Source organism: Bufo gargarizans, chromosome 2 (assembly GCF_014858855.1).
Source record: "Bufo gargarizans isolate SCDJY-AF-19 chromosome 2, ASM1485885v1, whole genome shotgun sequence".
NCBI classification, from domain to species: Eukaryota; Metazoa; Chordata; class Amphibia; order Anura; family Bufonidae; genus Bufo; species Bufo gargarizans.
The window spans coordinates 158,087,231-158,107,821 of record NC_058081.1 but is presented as its reverse complement, the minus strand read 5'-3'; positions in this window follow the sequence as shown (position 1 = coordinate 158,107,821).

Genomic DNA, 20,591 nt, shown 5'->3' with positions numbered 1-20,591 from the left:
AAGAAATGGATATGAATCATGAGGGGCAGAAATGTGAAATGAGGGGGGGGGCAAGAAATGGATATGAATCATGAGTGGCAGAAATGTTAAATTACGGGGGGGGGGGGCAAGAAATGAATATGTATCATGAGGGGCAGAAATGTGAAATGATGGGGGGGGCAAGAAATGGATATGAATCATGAGTGGCAGAAATGTGAAATTATGGGGGGGCAAGAAATTAATATGTATCATGAGGGGCAGAAATGTGAAATGATGGGGGGGGGCAAGAAATGGATATGAATCATGAGAGGCAGAAATGTGAAATGATGGGGGGGGGCAAGAAATGGATATGAATCATGAGGGTCAGAAATGTGAAATGATGGGGGGTGGGGTGGGGGGCGCCAAAATGTAGATTCGCTTGTGTTGACAAAAATCCTTGCACCGGCCCAGCACAGGGATAACTCTCTCTCTGAGTACAGATAATGTAGTAGATGTTACTTGCAGTCCTATGTAACACTACAGATAACACAGGGATAACTCTCTGAGTACAGATAATGTAGTAGATGGGTGTGAGGCCCCAGAATTCAGAACACACACAGTGTGACCTGAAGTCTGGGGCCTGGCTGAGGCAGTGTGGCCCAAATTCTATATTCCCCCCCCCCAAAAAAAAAAAAAAAAAAAAAAATGATATGTGGATGGACATACCATACATTGCTATGAAATATACAGGAGAATACAGCCTCTTACATCCAGTTACATCTCCTGTGATGTAGACTTTCCTCAGCATCTACATTCGGAGATAGGACTGTCATGATAACTTCTTTCAGATGCGTCGCGTCTCTGTAGAGTTTCACAGAATTTTTTTGGGATTTCTCACTTTACCATCATCCTCAGATAACAGACCTCCCCTCCCCATAGTGCCCATAACTATAATGCCCTCTGTATAATTATGATATATACTGGCACCCACTGTATTATTATTATTTCCTCCTCTGTATTATTATTATTATTATTATTATTATTATTATTATTATTATTATGGCCCCCTCTGTAGTATTATAGTAATAATTATTCCCCCCTTCAGCATACAGTCTAATGTAAGATACAAATTTCCACCTGCATTCAGCCCCTCCAGCATACTGTCCCATGTAAGGTACATCACTCTTCTACCTTCAGCCCCTCCAGCATACAGTCCCATGTAAGATACATCACTCTCCTGCCTTCCAGCCCTTCTTGCAAACAGTCCCATGTGAAATGCCTCACTCATCCTGCTTTCAGCCCCTCCAGCATACAGTCCCATGTAAATAATATCACCCCCACTACTGTCTCTTCAGACCCCTCTAACATACAGTCTCCAGTACAAAGATTATTCCTCCTCCCTTCAGCCCCTGCAAAAGCCCCCCCCCCCAAGTAAAAATAACAGTCACTATTCTCCTCCACATACTGACCTGCAGACTCTGCTCCTCTCTCCAACATCCTGCTCTGTAGAATTTCCCCGCACATCTGTAGCTACGCCCCCTGAATTATGAGACTCTGTCTCTTCCCCTGACATCATACCTCCTAGGATCAACTCCATTCTAGACACTACGGTCGGTCTACTGCCTCATAGGCTTCAGGCCGCTAGCATGAAGCCTATGAGGAAGAACGGAGGGGACGGGAGCCATAGGCTCCCATGGCCCTCATTGAAGTGCTTGCCGCCTGGCGCCCCTTGCAATTTTGCGCCCGGGGCAACAGTCCCCACGGCCCCCCCATGCTACACCATATGTCACCATAGGCACGTTGGCCCTACTCTTAATTCACTCATCTTTGCCCTGTGTGCAGGGGCGTAACTACGATAGCGGCAGACCATGCGACTGCTATGGGGCCCCGGGCAAAAGGGGGCCCAGTCTTAGTTGTGATTATCTCCTCTTCTACTCGAGGTGAAAACTTGGTCAGGACTCTTCCCTCTAAAGGAACAACTTTTAACAAATGAGGCAGTGGAAAAATGACCCAATGGTCATTCAAAAGGGTTTAGGCAGAAACTCTTCTGTCCTGTATCGGGGCCAGGTTTGATATTGGCTATGGGGCTCTTACTTCTCTATGTACGCCACTGCCTGAGTGCCACTGTCACCTACGGCTATCACTGTGGCTACTACTACTACTACCACCAACACAGCTATGAATCACATTCCCTGCCTACACCTGAACCTCCTCCTGATGGCAGTCCAAACTCTGACACTTCTCTAAAAGTCATCAACAGAAAGACTATGGATGCCCATTGGGTTTTGTTGTCCTTACTTAGGGAAAAAGAAGGCTGTCTACAGGGTAAGTCAGTGAAGACAGATGATACAAGTGAAAAGTTTCTCTAAGGCTGTGAAGAGTAGCAGAAGGAATGCTTGTGTGTGACCCCTGGTTACAAGGCACGGTCAGACTCAGACGTGACATCAACATCATCCTGCTCTGACCTCAGTAATAATCTGGCCCTTACCAGAAGTCAACTGTAGCCTCCTACTACTACTGCTACTGGCTGAATGGCTGATGCTGCTACTTGTGTTTGCACTGCTAAAGCCACCCATGTTCTAACTCTCAGATGATAAGGCCAGGGTCTTTCATTTTCCACTCTTCGGCATATCAGATATTTTACTATGAGGCCCATAAATGAAAAGTTACAGGTTTGGTACACTCCTTACATTTTATAAAATGGTGCTAGCAACATTTCAAGTGTGTTTTTTTTTAATGTAATTTAAAAACAGAGGCATAATTAAACGCTTCCCCCTTCTTCAAACACACTGCACAGTGGTATTGACAATTTACAATGGCAATACAGTGTGTGGAATGAAACTGGTATATTAATGCAGTTATTGCAGTACATAGTGTTCACTAAAACTGTAGGGCATATTGACACAATACAAGGTGTTGAATTGAAGTTTGTTTTAAATAAAATAATGATTGCTTCTTTCCCCTTTAATTATTATATTTCCTTCTATATTCCTTGTAATGTAGTTAATTAGGGATAGTTAGTTAACATATACAAAGCCAATGTTCTGTGTCAGATGACAATCAGACTACATTCTAGAGTTAACTCACAGGACATGTGTACTTTACTTTGGACATTCTTTGGAGGAGAGGCTGAAAGGTATAAACCTTTGTGCATAAAGGCAAAGAACTCTATATATATATATATATATGCACCAAAATGCCCAATTATAAACGGTAGCTAAATTGGAACTGTTTTTGGGTACAAACACATGGGTAAAACGTGATGCGCTGCTTAATTATATATGGTAGCAGAATTGCAGCTTTTTTTTGGTACGCAAAAAATAACAAATTATACACCCCCTGCTAAAAACACGCTGGCATTGATTAACTGAAATACACTGAAGTTCCCCCTCCCTCCCAGGGCCATGTGATCCTCCATCTTCACTCTCCTTGTTGGGTGGCGCCCCCCTTGTTGGGCACCATTTTGTGCATTTTGTCCTTGTGCATTTGTTTGGTAGCAGAATTCTTGTGAAATTTGTAATGAATCCAATTAGTTCAGAATTAATTTGCTCATTTCTGCTTAACACTATTATAAGATATACATTTTCCCTCAAAATAAAACATTTACAGTATTTCACATGCTTATTTGAGACATTGAAGAATTTTTGGAAATGTACTAAATGAGTCATGTGGCTTATTTAATTCTGCATGTGATTCAGTGACACATTCTCAATTTGTAGAGATGTTTTCTTTCCCAGCAGGATAATTAAATCACCACCTATCGCGTCCCCACCTATCCCTTGGTTGAACTTGATGGACGTTTGTCTTTTTTTTTTAACCGTATTAACTATGTAACCTGGACTAATTATCATCTTAAATACTAGTCAGGTCATATGAGGTCATGTTACATAGAAGACTGAACCAAAGTTCTGTAAATTGTCTTGACAGGAACTTAAAGGCGCTGTCTCACTTCAGCAAATGGCATTTATTATGTAGAGAAAGTTAATACAAGGCACTTACTAATGTACTGTGATTGTTCATATTGCCACCTTTACTGGCTAGATACATTTTTCCAATGCAGTATACTCTACTCATTTCCATGGTTTCTGCAATCCAGCAGTGGTGATCGTGCTTGCACATTATAGGAAGTCTCTCTGTGACCGGGACCATGGGAGTGCACATGGGACAGTGCTTTTTCCTATAATGTGCAAGCACGACCACCACTGATGGATTGCAAGGTGGTCTGTAACCATGGAAACAAGAAGTGTATAATGTGATGAAAAAATGAATCAAGCCAGCAAAAGAGGCAATATGGACAATAACAGTACATTAGTCACTGCCTTGTATTAACTTTCTCTACATGATAAATGCCATTTGCTAAAGCGAGACAACCCCCTTAATGTTACAAGCTGCATTATGAAGAATTTTCAATAAATTAGAGATCACTGCTATTAAAGGGGTTGCGTCATCAGAAAATTACCTATAGTTAACATTATTTAACACATTTTCATTTCAACCTTTTTTTTTTTTTTTTTTTAGAATCTTTAAAAATAGTGAATTTTTTGCACAGGCCACTACACTCAATAATAAGTTGTGCATATGCTGTCATTGTGGGTATTGGCTCATCTGCACTACATCCGATTTCTTCCCTGGCAAGTATCAAGGCTGTACCGCTCGGGCGCCAATATCTAAAGCAATGACACATATACGTAAGAGCACAGGGCCAAGCAGGATTACATCATCACTGTCTGTCCCTGTCAATCAAAGCATGGAGGGAGGGGTTGGTCTCTGGAATAAGCAAAGCTTTGGTGTGATGAAAGTTCTGTTGACTCCCTTGTTGCTCCAAACAGCTCATTTACATATTATGAAAAATGCTCATATCTCAGAAACGGTGCCTCGGATCTGGAAGGAGACCTATAGCTATATATGCTCTTTGTTTGATAGGGGGGTGTTTGGTGACAGATTTTTTTAACCTCTTCCCGACCAGCACCGTACTAGTAGGACGCTGGCTGGGTCTTTAAAGATTGCGCCCACATCTGAGCGGCGTGCCTACTGTTTTAGCTGTCGCAGACATTTTGCACTTCAGATGCCGTGGTCAATCCTGACCATGGCATATGAGCAAATGAAATACCGGAAGTGTGCGTTTCCATTAATTCTCCGGCTGCCCCGTGGGATGATCGAAGGAGCCGAAACATGTTTGCAGCAGCCTCTGTCATTGACAATGACAGAAGGCTGCTGCATAGTGTTCTCTATGGAGCCATCGTCTGTAGCAGAGCTCCATAGAAAACTAGTACATTTCTCATAGACTCCAATGCTAGTGCAAATTACACATCATGGGTATCACTACGTGCAAAAATGCCCATAATATAAAAATGCTACAATATATTCCCCATACGCTAAATGGTGAAACAGTAAAAACGGCAAAATGGCCGATTCATTGTTTTTTGTGGCTTCATTTCCCACAAAAAAAATGTAATAAAAAGTGCTAAAAAAAGTACACATCCCAGAATGGTATCAATAAAAAAGTTCTGATTGCTCCACACATAGCTCTGTACACATAACTACAAAAAAGTTACAAGGGTCAGAATATGGCGACAAAAAATAAAAATTACTTTTACTACGTTTTTTATTTATTTTTGTCAGTATCACAACACAAGAAAAACTATAAACAGTTGCAAGAAAAAGTATGTGATCCCATTGGAATGATAAGGATTTCTGCACAAATTGGTCATAAAATGTGATCTGATCTTCAAGTCACAACAATAGACAATCACAGTCTGCTTAAACTAATAACACACAAAGAATTAAATGTTACCATGTTTTTATTGAACACACCATGTAAACATTCACAGAGCAGGTGGAAAAAGTATGTGAGCCCTTTAACCCCTTAAGGACACAGCCTTTTTACACCTTAGGACCAGGCCATTTTTTGCAAATCTGACCAGAGTCACTTTAAGTGCTGATAACTTTAAAACGCTTTGACTTATCCAGGCCGTTCTGAGATTGTTTTTTTGTCACATATTGTACTTCATGACACTGGTAAAATGAAGTAAAAAAATATATTTTTTTTGCACCAAAAAATACCTAATTTAACAAAAATTTGGAAAAATTTGTAAATTTCAAAGTTTCAGTTTCTCTACTTTTGTAATACATAGTAATACCCCTAAAAATTGTGATGCCTTTACATTCCCCATATGTCTACTTCATGTTTGAATTATTTTGGGAATGATATTTTATTTTTTGGGGATGTTACAAGGCTTAGAAGTTTAGAAGCAAATCTTGAAATTTTTCGGAAATTTACAAAAACCAAATTTTTAGGGACCACTACAGCTCTGAAGTCACTTTGCGAGGCTTACATAATAGAAACCACCCAAAAATGCCCCCATTCTATAAACTACACCCCTCAAGGTATTCAAAACTGATTTTACAAACTTCGTTAACCCTTTAGGTGTTGCACAAGAGTTATTGGCAAATGGGGATGAAATTTGAGAATTTCATTTTTTTGGCTAATTTTCCATTTTAACCCATTTTTTCCACTAACAAAGCAAGGGTTAACAGCCAAAAAAGACTGTATCTTTATTGCCCTGACTCTGCCGTTTACAGAAACACCCTATATGTGGCCGTAAACTACTGTACGGCCACACAGCGGGGCGTAGAGTGAAAGGTGCGCCATATGGTTTTTGGAAGGCAGGTTTTGCTGGACTGTTTTTTTGACACCATGTCCCATTTGAAGCCCCCTGATGCACCCCTAGAGTAGAAACTCCATAAAAGTGACCCCATCTAAGAAACTACACCCCTCAAGGTATTCAAAACTGATTTTACAAACTTCATTAACCCTTTAGGTGTTGCACAAGAGTTATTGGCAAATGGGGATGAAATTTGAGAATTTCATTTTTTTGCCTAATTTTCCATTTTAACCAATTTTTTTCCACTAAAAAAGCAAGGGTTAACAGCCAAACAAGACTGTATCTTTATTGCCCTGACTCTGCCGTTTACAGAAACACCCAATATGTGGCCGTAAACTACTGTACGGCCACACAGCGGGGCGTAGAGTGAAAGGTGCGCCGTTTGGTTTTTGGAAGGCAGGTTTTGCTGGACAGTTTTTTTGACACCATGTCCCATTTGAAGCCCCCCTGATGCAACCCTAGAGTAGAAACTCCATAAAAGTGACCCCCATCTAAGTAACTACACCCCTCAAGGTATTCAAAACTGATTTTACAAAGTTTGTTAACCCTTTAGGTGTTGCACAAGATTTAATGGAAAATAGAGATACAATTTCAAAATTTCACTTTTTTGGCAGATTTTCCATTTTAATATTTTTTTTCCAGTTACAAAGCAAGGGTTAACAGCAAAACAAAACTCATTATTTATGGCCCTGATTCTGTAGTTTACAGAAACACCCCATATGTGGTCGTAAACTGCTGTACGGGCACACGGCAGGGCGCAGAAGGAAAGGAATGCCATACGGTTTTTGGAAGGCAGATTTTGCTGGACTGTTTTTTTTACACCATGTCCCATTTGAAGCCCCCTGATGCAACCCTAGAGTAGAAACTCCATAAAAGTGACCCCATCTAAGAAACTACACCCCTCAAGGTATTCAAAACTGATTTTACAAAGTTTGTTAACCCTTTAGGTGTTGCACAAGATTTAATGGAAAATAGAGATACAATTTCAAAATTTCACTTTTTTGGCAGATTTTCCATTTTAATATTTTTTTTCCAGTTACAAAGCAAGGGTTAACAGCAAAACAAAACTCATTATTTATGGCCCTGATTCTGTAGTTTACAGAAACACCCCATATGTGGTCGTAAACTGCTGTACGGGCACACGGCAGGGCGCAGAAGGAAAGGAATGCCATACGGTTTTTGGAAGGCAGATTTTGCTGGACTGTTTTTTTTACACCATGTCCCATTTGAAGCCCCCTGATGCAACCCTAGAGTAGAAACTCCATAAAAGTGACCCCATCTAAGAAACTACACCCCTCAAGGTATTCAAAACTGATTTTACAAAGTTTGTTAACCCTTTAGGTGTTGCACAAGATTTAATGGAAAATAGAGATACAATTTCAAAATTTCACTTTTTTGGCAGATTTTCCATTTTAATATTTTTTTTCCAGTTACAAAGCAAGGGTTAACAGCAAAACAAAACTCATTATTTATGGCCCTGATTCTGTAGTTTACAGAAACACCCCATATGTGGTCGTAAACTGCTGTACGGGCACACGGCAGGGCGCAGAAGGAAAGGAATGCCATACGTTTTTTGGAAGGCAGATTTTGCTGGACTGGTTTTATTGACACCATGTCCCATTTGAAGCCCCCCTGATGCACCCCTAGAGTAGAAACTCCAAAAAAGTGACCCCATTTTAGAAACTATGGGATAAGGTGGCAGTTTTGTTGGTACTAGTTTAGGGTACATATGATTTTTGGTTGCTCTATATTACACTTTTTGTGCGGCAAGGTAACAAGAAATAGCTTTTTTGGCACCGTTTTTTTTTTTTGTTATTTACAACATTCATCTGACCGGTTAGATCATGTGGTAATTTTATAGAGCAGGTTGTCACGGATGCGGCGATACCTAATATGTATACAATTTTTTTTATTTATGTAAGTTTTACACAATGAATTAATTTTTAAAACAAAAAAAAGTTTTAGTGTCTCCATAGTCTAAGAGCCATAGTTTTTTCAGTTTTTGGGCGATTATCTCAAGTAGGGTCTCATTTTTTGCGGGATGAGATTACGGTTTTATTGGCACTATTTTGGGGTGCATATGACTTTTTGATCGCTTGCTGTTACACTTTTTGTGAAGTAAGATGACAAAAAATTGCTTTTTTTACACCGTTTTTTTTTTTTTTTTTTTACGGTGGTCACCTGAGGGGTTAGATCATGTGATATTTTTATAGAGCCGGTCGATACGGATGCGGCGATACCTAATATGAATACTTTTTTTTATTTATGTAAGTTTTACACAATGATTTCATTTTTGAAACAAAAAAAATCATGTTTTAGTGTTTCCATAGTCTAAGAGCCATAGTTTTTTCAGTTTTGGGGCGATTATCTTGGGTAGGGTATGATTTTTGCGGGATGAGATGACGGTTTGATTGTTACAATTTTGGAGTACATACAACTTTTTTGATCACTTTTATTAACTTTTTTGGGAAGTAAGGTGGGCAAAATTTCAATTTCATCATAGTTTTAAATTTTTTATTTTTATGGCGTTCACCGTTTGGGTAAAGTAACATGACCGTTTTATAGATCAGGTCGTTACGGACGCGGCGATACCAAACATGTGTAGGGAATTTAATTTTTTTTATTTTTAATCAGTGATAAATGTGTTTTTTGATTTTTACTTTATTTTCACTTTTTTTCACTTTCTTTTTGACCCAGACCCACTTGGTTCTTGAAGATCCAGTGGGTCTGATGTCTGTATAATACAGTACAGTACAATATATAGTACTTTACTGTATTTTACACTTTGTCTGAACAGATCTATGCCTTTCAGCACAGATCTGTTCAGCACCATGGACAGCAGGACGCCTGAGAGGCGTCCTGTTGCCATGGGAACCTTCCCCGTCTGCTCAGTTATGGTCAGAACTGCGCAGACGGGGAAGGGTAAGGACGGGGCTCTGGGGGGGCTGCCTGGGAGCTCTCTCCCTCTCCATTCGGGGGGCTGCAAAGGCACAGCAGCCCCCCGATGGGAGAGGGAGGGAGCTCCCTGCGCTGTTAACCTTTTCCATACAGCGGTCCGTACGGACCGCGGTATGGAAAGGGTTAAACGGCTGACATCGCAGCACAGATGTCAGCCGTTTATACCAGGGTGCCAGCAATGTGCTGGCACCCTGGTATACCCACTAGAAACCAACGATTATTCAAGGGGAGGCGGGCGGGGGATCGCGATCCCGCCTACCGCACCGCCCGCCTCCCGCACCGCCCGCACCGCCCGCAACCCTCCCCCTGCACCTCCCACCGTGCTCAAATAACTTAGGGGTGCAGGGGGGAGGGATGCAGGAACATTTTTGGAATCCTAAAGTTTCTGATCCCCGCGGTCAGGGACCGCGGGGATCAGAAACTGCAGAAATCGCAGCAAACCGCAGGTCTGAATTGACCTGCGGTTTGCCGCGATCGCCGACATGGGGGGGTCACGGGACCCCCCCGCGCATTTAGCCTAGGTGCCTGCTCAATGATTTGAGCAGGCACCGGGTTCCGATCACTGCCAGCCGCACGGCAGTGATCAGAAATACACAGGGCGTACATGTACGCCCTGTGTCCTTAAGTACCAGGGCACAAGGGCGTACCTGTACGCCCTATGTCCTTAAGAGGTTAATAACTGGTTGAACCTCCTTTGGCAGCAATAACTTCAACCAAACGTTTCCTGTAGTTGCAGATCAGACGTGCACAACGGTCAGGAGTAATTCTTGACCATTCCTCTTTACAGAACTGTTTCAGCTCAGCAATATTCTTGGGATGTCTGGTGTGAATTGCTTTCTTGAGGTCATGCCACAGCATCTCATTCGAGTTGAGGTCAGGACTCTGACTGGGCCACTCCAGAAGGTGTATTTTATTCTGTTTAAGCCACTCTGTTGTTGATTTACTTCTATGACTTGGATCGGTGTCCTGTTGCAACACCCATCTTCTATAGAGCTTCAGCTGGTGGACAGATGGCCTTAAGTTCTCCTGCAAAATGTCTTGATAAACTTGGGAATTCATTTTTCCTTTGATGATGGCAATCCGTCCAGGCCCTAATGCAGCAAAGCAGCCCCAAACCATGATGCTCCCACCACCTTACTTCACAGTTGGGATGAGGTTTTGATGTTGGCGTGCTGTGCCTCTTTTTCTCCACATATAGTGTTGTGTGTTTCTTCCAAACAACTCAACTTTGGTTTTCATCTGTCCACAGAATATTTTGCCAATACTGTTGTGGCACATTTAGGTGCTCTTGTGCAAACTGGAAATGCGCAGCAATGTTTTGTTTGGACAGCAGTGGCTTCCTCTATTCTTGTTTAGTGTGTTACGTATAGTAGTTTTGCTAGCAGGGATGTTAGCATATGCCAGAAACTTTTGTAAGTCTTTAGCTGAGACTCAAGGATTCTTCTTCACCTCAATGAGCAGTCTGCGCTGTGCTCTTGCAGTCATCTTTACAGGATGGCCACTCCTAGGTAGAGTAGCAGCAGTGCTGAACTTTCTCCATTTATAGACAATTTGTCTTACCGTGGACTAATGAACAGCAAGGCTTTTGGAGATACTTTTATAACCCTTACCAGCTTTATGCAAGTCAACAATTCTTAATTGTAGGTCTTCTGAGAGCTCTTTTGTGCGAGGCATCATTCACATCAGGCAATGCATCTTGTGAAAAGCAAACCCAGAACTAGTGTGTGTTTTTTTATAGGGCAGGGCAGTTGTAACAAACACCTCCAATCTCATCTCATTGATTGGACTCCAGTTGTCTGACACCTCACTCCAATTAGCTCTTGGAGATGTCATTAGTCTAGGGGTTCACATACTTTTTCACCTGCACTGTGAATGTTTACATGGTGTGTTCAATAAAAACATGGTAACATTTAATTATTTGTGTGATATTCGTTTAAGCAGACTGTGATTGTCTATTGTTGTGACTTAGATGAAGATCAGATCACATTTTATAACCAAAGGGTCCACATACTTTTTCTTGCAACTGTATATATGGTATCTTTGGATTCTCTTGCTGTCATCTTTACAGGATGCTCTTGCAGTCATCTTTACAGGATGGCCACTCCTAGGTAGAGTAGCAGCAGTGCTGAACTTTCTCCATTTATAGACAATTTGTCTTACCGTGGACTAATGAACAGCAAGGCTTTTGGAGATACTTTTATAACCCTTACCAGCTTTATGCAAGTCAACAATTCTTAATCGTAGGTCTTCTGAGAGCTCTTTTGTGCGAGGCATCATTCACATCAGGCAATGCATCTTGTGAAAAGCAAACCCAGAACTAGTGTGTGTTTTTTATAGGGCAGGGCAGCTGTAACAAACACCTCCAATCTCATCTCATTGATTGGACTCCAGTTGTCTGACACCTCACTCCAATTAGCTCTTGGAGATGTCATTAGTCTAGGGGTTCACATACTTTTTGTCATGGTCTTACCTTCGTTTGACATGTGCTGGCGGCCATCTTGGTTTCTGGGTTTCTTGTAGCCTCCCACCCTGCGGCTTCTCCTTCCCACTGGGAGGAGCTGGATGCCTAGCTCATATATATAGAAGGTCTGTGGCTTCAGTTCCTTGCTTGGTCCTCCTGTGTTCACATGCTTCTAAGACTGCTGCTGCTTCTGGTTCCTGATCCTGGCCTCGTCTGACTACCCCGTTGGTTCCTGATCCTGGCTTCGTCTGACTACCCCGTTGGTTCCTGATCCTGGCTTCGTCTGACTACCCCGTTGGTTCCTGATCCTGGCTTCGTCTGACCACCCTCCTGGTTCCTGACCTCTGTCTACGCAAGACCCTGCTTCGGTTTAGCCATCCGTTTGGACTTTTGCTACGGCTTGATTTCCAATAAAGCCTTCTTATTTCCACTCATCTCTGTTGTACGTCTGGTTCATGGTTCCATGACATTAGGACCAAGCCATGAATTCTGACGGTACAGGGCCATCCTCGCTAACTACGCTGGTTGCCAGACTTGATCAGCAGGATCACCTGTTGGGTCGGTTCGCTGTGGCGTTGCAAACCCTGCTTGAACGCACGGCTCATTTCGCTTCCGTTGCCGATGGGTCGGTTGTCGCTCCTGGGCCCGCTCCTACTGCCGCCCCGGTTGTTGCGCCAGAGTCTACCCCGACACCTGTTGCTGCGCCTGCGGTGTCTCGGGGTATGACCGGTTCTGCCCCCCTTCCACAGCGCTTTGGGGGAGAGCCAACTCAGTGCCGAGGTTTCCTTAACCAGGTGGGCATTTATTTTGAGTTGCTGCCACATGCCTTTCCTACTGAGAGATCAAAGGTGGGCTTCTTGATCTCGCTGCTCTCGGACAAGGCCTTGGCCTGGGCCAGCCCTTTATGGGAGAACAACAATCCGGTGGTTGCCGAGTTTTCCGGTTTTGTTGCTTCTCTTCGGAAGGTATTCGATGTGCCGGCTCGTGCTGCCTCTGCTGCGAAGCTCCTTATGTCCATCAGACAGGGTTCACGATCCGTAGCTGAATACGCCATTGAGTTTCGTACCCTGGCAGCAGAGGTGGGCTGGAATAATGAGGCTCTGGTCGCTGCTTTCTCTCATGGTCTCTCGGATGCCTTGAAGGATGAGGTTGCAGCTAAGGACCTACCAGTGGAGCTCGAGTCCCTTATTTCTTTCCTGATTTTGATTGACACCAGACTCAGGGAGAGACCTTCCTTTAAGGAGAGCCTGCGGAGGTCTCCTAACAGATTGGCGCCTACGTTTGCTGTCCCACCTGTGCCTCCCTCTCCTCCCACGCCTCCTGGGGATGACTTGTCTGGGGGTGAACCCATGCAGCGGGGGTTTGCTCGCCTGTCCGAGGGGGAGAGGGCACTCCGGAGACGCGAGGGCCGATGCATGTACTGTGGTCTCGGTGGGCATTTTCGGTTGGCATGTCCGAACCGTCCGGGAGAACGCTCGCACCTGAGGTCCTGTCGGGGGAAGATCTTGGGTGGAGTCTCCTCGTCCCCGGTTTCCCGTGTTGACAAACCACTGATCACGGTTGTCCTCTCCTGGGTCGGGGGCTCGGTGACGACCCAGGCGTTGGTGGACTCTGGTGCTGGTGGTTTGTTCATTGATAGAGTGTTCGTTGCCGCCAATTCCATTCCTCTGCAGCCTCGAGGTTCCCCACTGGCTCTTGAGGCGATAGACGGCAGACCCCTTCTGCCGCCACACGTGACTCATGAGACCCTTCCAGTGGGGATAGCCATTGGTGCCGTTCACAGAGAGTCGGTCTGTCTCCAGGTTATTTCGTCTCCACACTACTCGGTGGTCTTGGGGTACCCCTGGCTCCAGAAGCATAATCCGACTTTCGATTGGAGATCGGTCGAGATCCTCTCGTGGTCACCGCAGTGTAGGGTTAGTTGCATCCAGGGGCCTGTCAAGTTGCTGTGTACTTCCTCGGACTCTCTGTTGCCTCCTGAATACGAAGAGTACCGGGATGTATTCGATAAGGTGCGCGCGGTTGCCCTACCTCCGCACCGCCCATACGATTGTGCCATAGAGTTACAATCCGGTGCCGTTCCTCCTCGTGGCAAAGTCTATCCACTGTCGGTAGCGGAGAATGAGGCCATGGAGGAGTACGTGAGGGAGGCGCTTTCACGCGGACACATTCGCAAATCCTCGTCCCCGGCAGGGGCTGGATTTTTCTTTGTGAAAAAGAAGGGCGGTGAGTTGAGGCCTTGCATCGATTACAGGGGTCTCAATCGCATCACGATCAAGAACGCTTACCCGATACCCTTGATTTCCGAGCTGTTCGATCGCCTCAAAGGGGCCACGGTCTTTACCAAACTCGACCTGAGGGCGGCATATAACCTGGTAAGGATCAAGGCGGGCGATGAGTGGAAGACCGCGTTTAACACCAGGACCGGTCATTATGAATCCTTGGTTATGCCCTTTGGGTTGTGCAATGCGCCCGCAGTCTTCCAGGAATTCATCAACGATGTTTTCCGTGACCTGTTGCAGCAGTGTGTGGTGGTCTATTTGGATGACATCTTGGTATATTCTGAATCCATGGAGGCCCACATTATGGATGTCAGACGAGTGTTGCAACGGTTACGAGAGAACAGGCTGTTCGGTAAGCTTGAGAAATGCGAATTTCACCGATCCCAGGTAACCTTCTTAGGTTACATCATTTCCGCTGAGGGGTTCTCCATGGATCCTGAGAAGGTTTCGGCTGTCTTACAGTGGCCCCAGCCCAGTGGTCTCCGTGCCCTGCAGCGCTTTTTGGGCTTCGCCAATTATTATCGGAAGTTCATCAGGGACTTTTCCATGCTAGCCAAGCCTCTCACGGATCTGACCAGGAAGGGCAGTAATTTCCAGGTCTGGCCGCTCGAGGCCATCCGAGCTTTTGAGGCTCTAAAGTCCGCCTTTGTGTCGGCTCCGATTCTGTCGCATCCCAACCCTGGGTTGCCCTTTGTCCTCGAGGTGGACGCGTCTGAGACGGGAGTAGGCGCCCTTCTGTCTCAGCGTAGAACACCAGAGGGTCCTCTGCTTCCCTGTGGGTTTTACTCCCGGAAACTGTCTTCCGCGGAGTGCAACTATCAGATTGGTGACAGGGAGTTATTGGCCATCGTGCAGGCCCTTAAAGAATGGAGGCACTTGCTCGAGGGCTCGGTGGTTCCGGTTCTCATCCTGACGGACCACAAGAATCTGACCTACCTTTCTGAGGCCAAGAGATTGACACCACGTCAGGCCAGATGGGCTCTGTTCTTATCACGTTTTAATTACGTGGTCTCCTACCTACCCGGTTCCAAGAACATCAGAGCGGATGCCTTATCACGGCAGTACTCCGAGCTGTCCGGGGAGGAGTCGATTCCGACTTCGGTCATACCTCCGAATCAGATCCTGGCCGCCATTCGCACCAGCCTGACCTCTCCCCTGGGTGAGCAGATTTTGGCGGCTCAATCTGGTGCTCCCTCTGGGAGACCCAACGGCAGGTGTTTTGTGCCTGAGGAGTTGCGCACTCGGTTGTTGCGGACCTACCATAACTCCAAGGCCGCGGGGCATCCTGGAAAGAACCAGCTGTCCTGGGCTGTTTCACGTCTGTTCTGGTGGCCTTCTCTACGTTCCGACATCGCCGCATATGTAGCGGCATGCTCCGTTTGTGCCCAGAGTAAGTCCCCTCGGCACCTTCCGTTGGGACTTTTGCAACCCATAGCCACCGGGGAGCGCCCATGGTCACACCTGGGGATAGATTTCATTGTGGACCTCCCTGCATCCCGAGGCCATACGGTCATTCTCATGATTGTGGACCGGTTTTCCAAAATGTGCCACTGTGTTCCTCTCAAGAAGTTACCCTCTGCACAAGAGTTGGCCACGATTTTCGCCAGGGAGGTCTTCCGGTTGCACGGTTTGCCCAAGGAGATTGTGTCGGATCGGGGGAGTCAGTTTGTGTCCAGGTTCTGGCGCGCCTTTTGCTCCCAGTTGGGGATTCATCTCTCTTTCTCCTCGGCCTACCACCCTCAGTCCAATGGGGCCGCAGAACGATCTAATCAGGCCTTGGAGCAATTCCTTTGTTGCTATGTCTCCGATCACCAAGACAATTGGGTTGACCTCCTGCCTTGGGCTGAGTTTGCCAGGAACACGGCGGTGAACTCTTCCTCTGGGACGTCTCCCTTCATGGCCAATTATGGGTTCCAACCTGCCGTGTTACCGGAGGTATTCTCTCCCCAGGATACTCCGGCTGTGGAGGATCACCTTTCCGTCCTACGTGCTTCTTGGGTACAGATCCAGAGGTCCCTTGAGGTCTCTGCGCAGCACCAGAGACTCCAGGCTGATCGCAGACGAGCGCCCGCTCCTTCCTACCAGGTCGGAGACCGTGTATGGTTGTCCACCCGCAACCTCAACCTTCGAGTGCCCACTCCCAAGCTGGCGCCTCGCTTTGTTGGTCCCTTCCGAGTGCTTCGCAGGGTAAACCCGGTAGCCTATGCCCTTGCGCTTCCTCCTGGCATGCGGATCTCCAACGTGTTTCATGTCTCCCTGTTGAAGCCGTTGGTGTGTAATCGTTTCACTTCCTCGGTTCCTCGGCCCCGTCCGGTCCAAGTGGGCAATCATGAGGAATATGAGGTGAGCAATATCCTGGACTCACGCCTGGTCCGCGGTCGGTTGCAGTTTTTGGTCCATTGGCGTGGTTATGGTCCAGAGGAGCGTTCCTGGGTTCCCTCCGCAGATGTCCATGCTCCTGCTTTGCTCCGAGCCTTCCACGCACGCTTCCCTCAGAAACCGTTCCTTACTCCGCGGAGGAGGGGCCCTTGAGGGGGAGGTACTGTCATGGTCTTACCTTCGTTTGACATGTGCTGGCGGCCATCTTGGTTTCTGGGTTTCTTGTAGCCTCCCACCCTGCGGCTTCTCCTTCCCACTGGGAGGAGCTGGATGCCTAGCTCATATATATAGAAGGTCTGTGGCTTCAGTTCCTTGCTTGGTCCTCCTGTGTTCACATGCTTCTAAGACTGCTGCTGCTTCTGGTTCCTGATCCTGGCCTCGTCTGACTACCCCGTTGGTTCCTGATCCTGGCTTCGTCTGACTACCCCGTTGGTTCCTGATCCTGGCTTCGTCTGACTACCCCGTTGGTTCCTGATCCTGGCTTCGTCTGACCACCCTCCTGGTTCCTGACCTCTGTCTACGCAAGACCCTGCTTCGGTTTAGCCATCCGTTTGGACTTTTGCTACGGCTTGATTTCCAATAAAGCCTTCTTATTTCCACTCATCTCTGTTGTACGTCTGGTTCATGGTTCCATGACACTTTTTCACCTGCACTGTGAATGTTTACACTTTGTGTTCAATAAAAACATGGTAACATTTAATTATTTGTGTGATATTCGTTTAAGCAGACTGTGATTGTCTATTGTTGTGACTTAGATGAAGATCAGATCACATTTTATGACCAAAGGGTCCACATACTTTTTCTTGCAACTGTATATATGGTATCTTTGGATTCATACTAACCTGCAGAATGAAAGTAAGTGGTCAGTTTTAACACACATCAAACGTTGTAAATGAATACGCTGTAAAACTGTGGCAGAATTATATTTTTTTTCATTTCCACCCCATTTAGAATTTTTACATCATATGCAATATTAAATGACAACAGTGGAAAGTGCAACTTGTCCCTCAAAAAACAGCTCTCATACGGCTATGTGAATGGAAAAAAAATACAAAATTATGGCTCTTGGAAAGCAGGAAGTGCAAAATGGAAATGCAAAATGAAAAAACCTGTGTGTAGAAGGGGTTAAAGATTAGGACTAAGAGCCCATGGCAGGTTATCAGGACAATTGGTGGCAACATTATTGGTATAAAAGCTTCTTCCCCTGATAATAACTCCATATAGATATGCTGCAATAAACCAACATACAAGCAAAACCGTCATTTGTTGGGTCATCTATAATTTATGCACCACATAAAGTCATCATTTGTTGGTAGCACATTGCTTTATGTAAGCTGGTAAACGATGACGACAAACAGAATCTGTATGAGGATGAAGAATCAATCTAACAATCATTCATGACCATACAGACAGGATTGTCGCTGCATGTACAGTAAATGCAGCTGAACCAGCTGGCAATAATTGGGATTGAACTATTTGCTTCCATCATTGCCTTGGGTATTGGGTCATGCCAAGTATTGGCTACCAAAATATTGCAGTTTACAAATATAAGACTTTTTCTCTTTCCTTCTAAAGTGAAAAAAAAGTAATAAATTAATGTTTTGCTACTCTGGTTATAGTCAATATCATACTGGTGATTTTTTATGTGATTTCTTCACCTATGGAAAGCACATTGCCCAGATAATACATGAGACAATTATGTGACGCTTCTTATTCTTGTGGTGTTTGCATGCACCGTCTGTCATGTAATTACCTGTAGAAAAAGTTTTGACTTCCAACAGCTTCATGCTGATGCTTCATGCATGAATTTATGATTATTAAAGGAGTCTTCCAGGATTTTTTTTATTTTTTTTTATTTATAAAATTTTTATTTTATACAACAAAACAAGGTACAAGTAAAGTTACTGACACACCTCGCAGGGCATGTTGCGTTACAAAGAGATCAAATCACTTATCACACACAATACAGCCGTGGCACACCATACCGTATTCCTAGTACTATATAGATATACAGCATCATTTAGGAAGATTCCTGTATCCGTTTTATTGGAGACTAAAGGATCTCAATAACATTACGAGGAGGTAAGTTATGATGAAAATCATGGAAAATTTACTGTGAGTAGCAAGGGTGCCTGTACTTTTGCCACAGATGCCATTGGCGTTTCCTCAAACCTAAAAATTTGATCTATCTTCAATTTCCATTGTTCAATGGGGGGAGGTGATGTAGACAGCCAAAATTTAGGTATTAATAATCTAGCTGCTATTAAGAGCTGCTTGAAAAGAAAAAGTATAGGATGTATTTCCTTATCTACATCAAGATTAAGGAGGGCTCTGCTCGCTGACATTTGTATTTTTGTCTTACAGATAAAATTGCTAATCTGAAATATTTCTATCCACCAAGTCCTAATAATTGGGCAGTCCCACCAAATGTGGAGGAAGGTTCCTCTATTTTTGCCACATCTCCAACATACATCAGAGGCTGTGGGCGAATACAGGGCTGTAATATCTGGTGTCTTGTACCATCTGGTGAGGATTTTATATCCATTTTCCTGTATGCGCACACATCTAGACAGTTGGTGTGGGGATGATAGGGCCTTTGACAAAGCAGAAAAGGGAATTTCCTGACCTAAATCCTTTTCCCAATGCCTGATAAACGCCGGTGTGGTGAAAGGCGATGGCATGTTGAGTCTTCTATATATTTGTGAGATCAATCTTCTCGGAGGGATAGGGTCTGAGATGAGAACCTCTGACCACTGTAAAGGGCGAAAGAGGTCGCTTTTGGTGATGTGTTGAGATAGGAATGCGTGTGCATATGATGTAGAGGAGATATGTTGGCCATCGATATTGAAAAGTTTTTGGAACTCTTTAAGTCGGAGTATGGTGCCATTAGTGTCAAAGAAAGACAATATTGGGGTAGATGAGTCCCTCAGTTCTTTAGGGGTACATTCAATGAGCGCAGGTAGAGCAGTACCCAGGATGTCTTTGATTGAGAGAAGTGGGGAAGGAAAAGGAATTGAGCAGTGGGAAGATTGAAACCACTTCCATGCATTGATGGTGGCCTGGATAATAGGATATGGTGATGAGGGAAACGTACAAGAGCTTCCTTGCGCTAATAAGAGGAATCTAAAGGGTTTGCGCATCAGGTCTTGCTCTATCGCAACCCAGGGCTTCATGTTATCAGGTCTGAGCCAGTCTATTGCTCTAGATAGTAAAATGGCCTTTCCATAAAGTTCTGGGTCAGGTAGTGCAATGCCTCCAAAACATTTAGGGCGTGATAATAGCTCGTACGACAGTCTAGGTTTCTTTCCCTTCCAGATAAAGGATCGAAAAAGTTTTTTTAGAGAATTATAATAAGTTTTGGGGACTGGGATAGGCAGAACTTGTTGTAGGTAGGTAAGGCGAGGAAGAATCAAAGACATGAGCAGGTTTTTCCTACCGAACCAGGATATAGTTGGGATATCCAGTTTACTTATGCTATGAGAAATGTTATCCAATAATGGAGTATAATTCAGTGAGTATAACTCAGAGGGTTTAGGGCTGATTTTAATTCCCAAATACGTTATGGTAGGAGAGGACCAATTGAAGGGGGAGTCTCTCCCTAGACTTCTTTGGGTTGAGTGGGGGATACCTATACAGATTACTAATGATTTTTGTTTGTTGATTTTAAAATTGGAAATGGCACTATATATGTCTAAATGTTTTTGGATTACAGGTAGGGATTCCTTTGGATTGGACGTCATGATCATAATGTCATCCGCGAAGGCGGCAATTTTATGGTCCGTACCTCCTAATGTAACTCCACATATCCCCGAGTCATTTCTTAATTTTAGGAGGAGCGGTTCCAGGGCCAAGACAAATAACAGGGGGGATAACGGACACCCCTGTCTG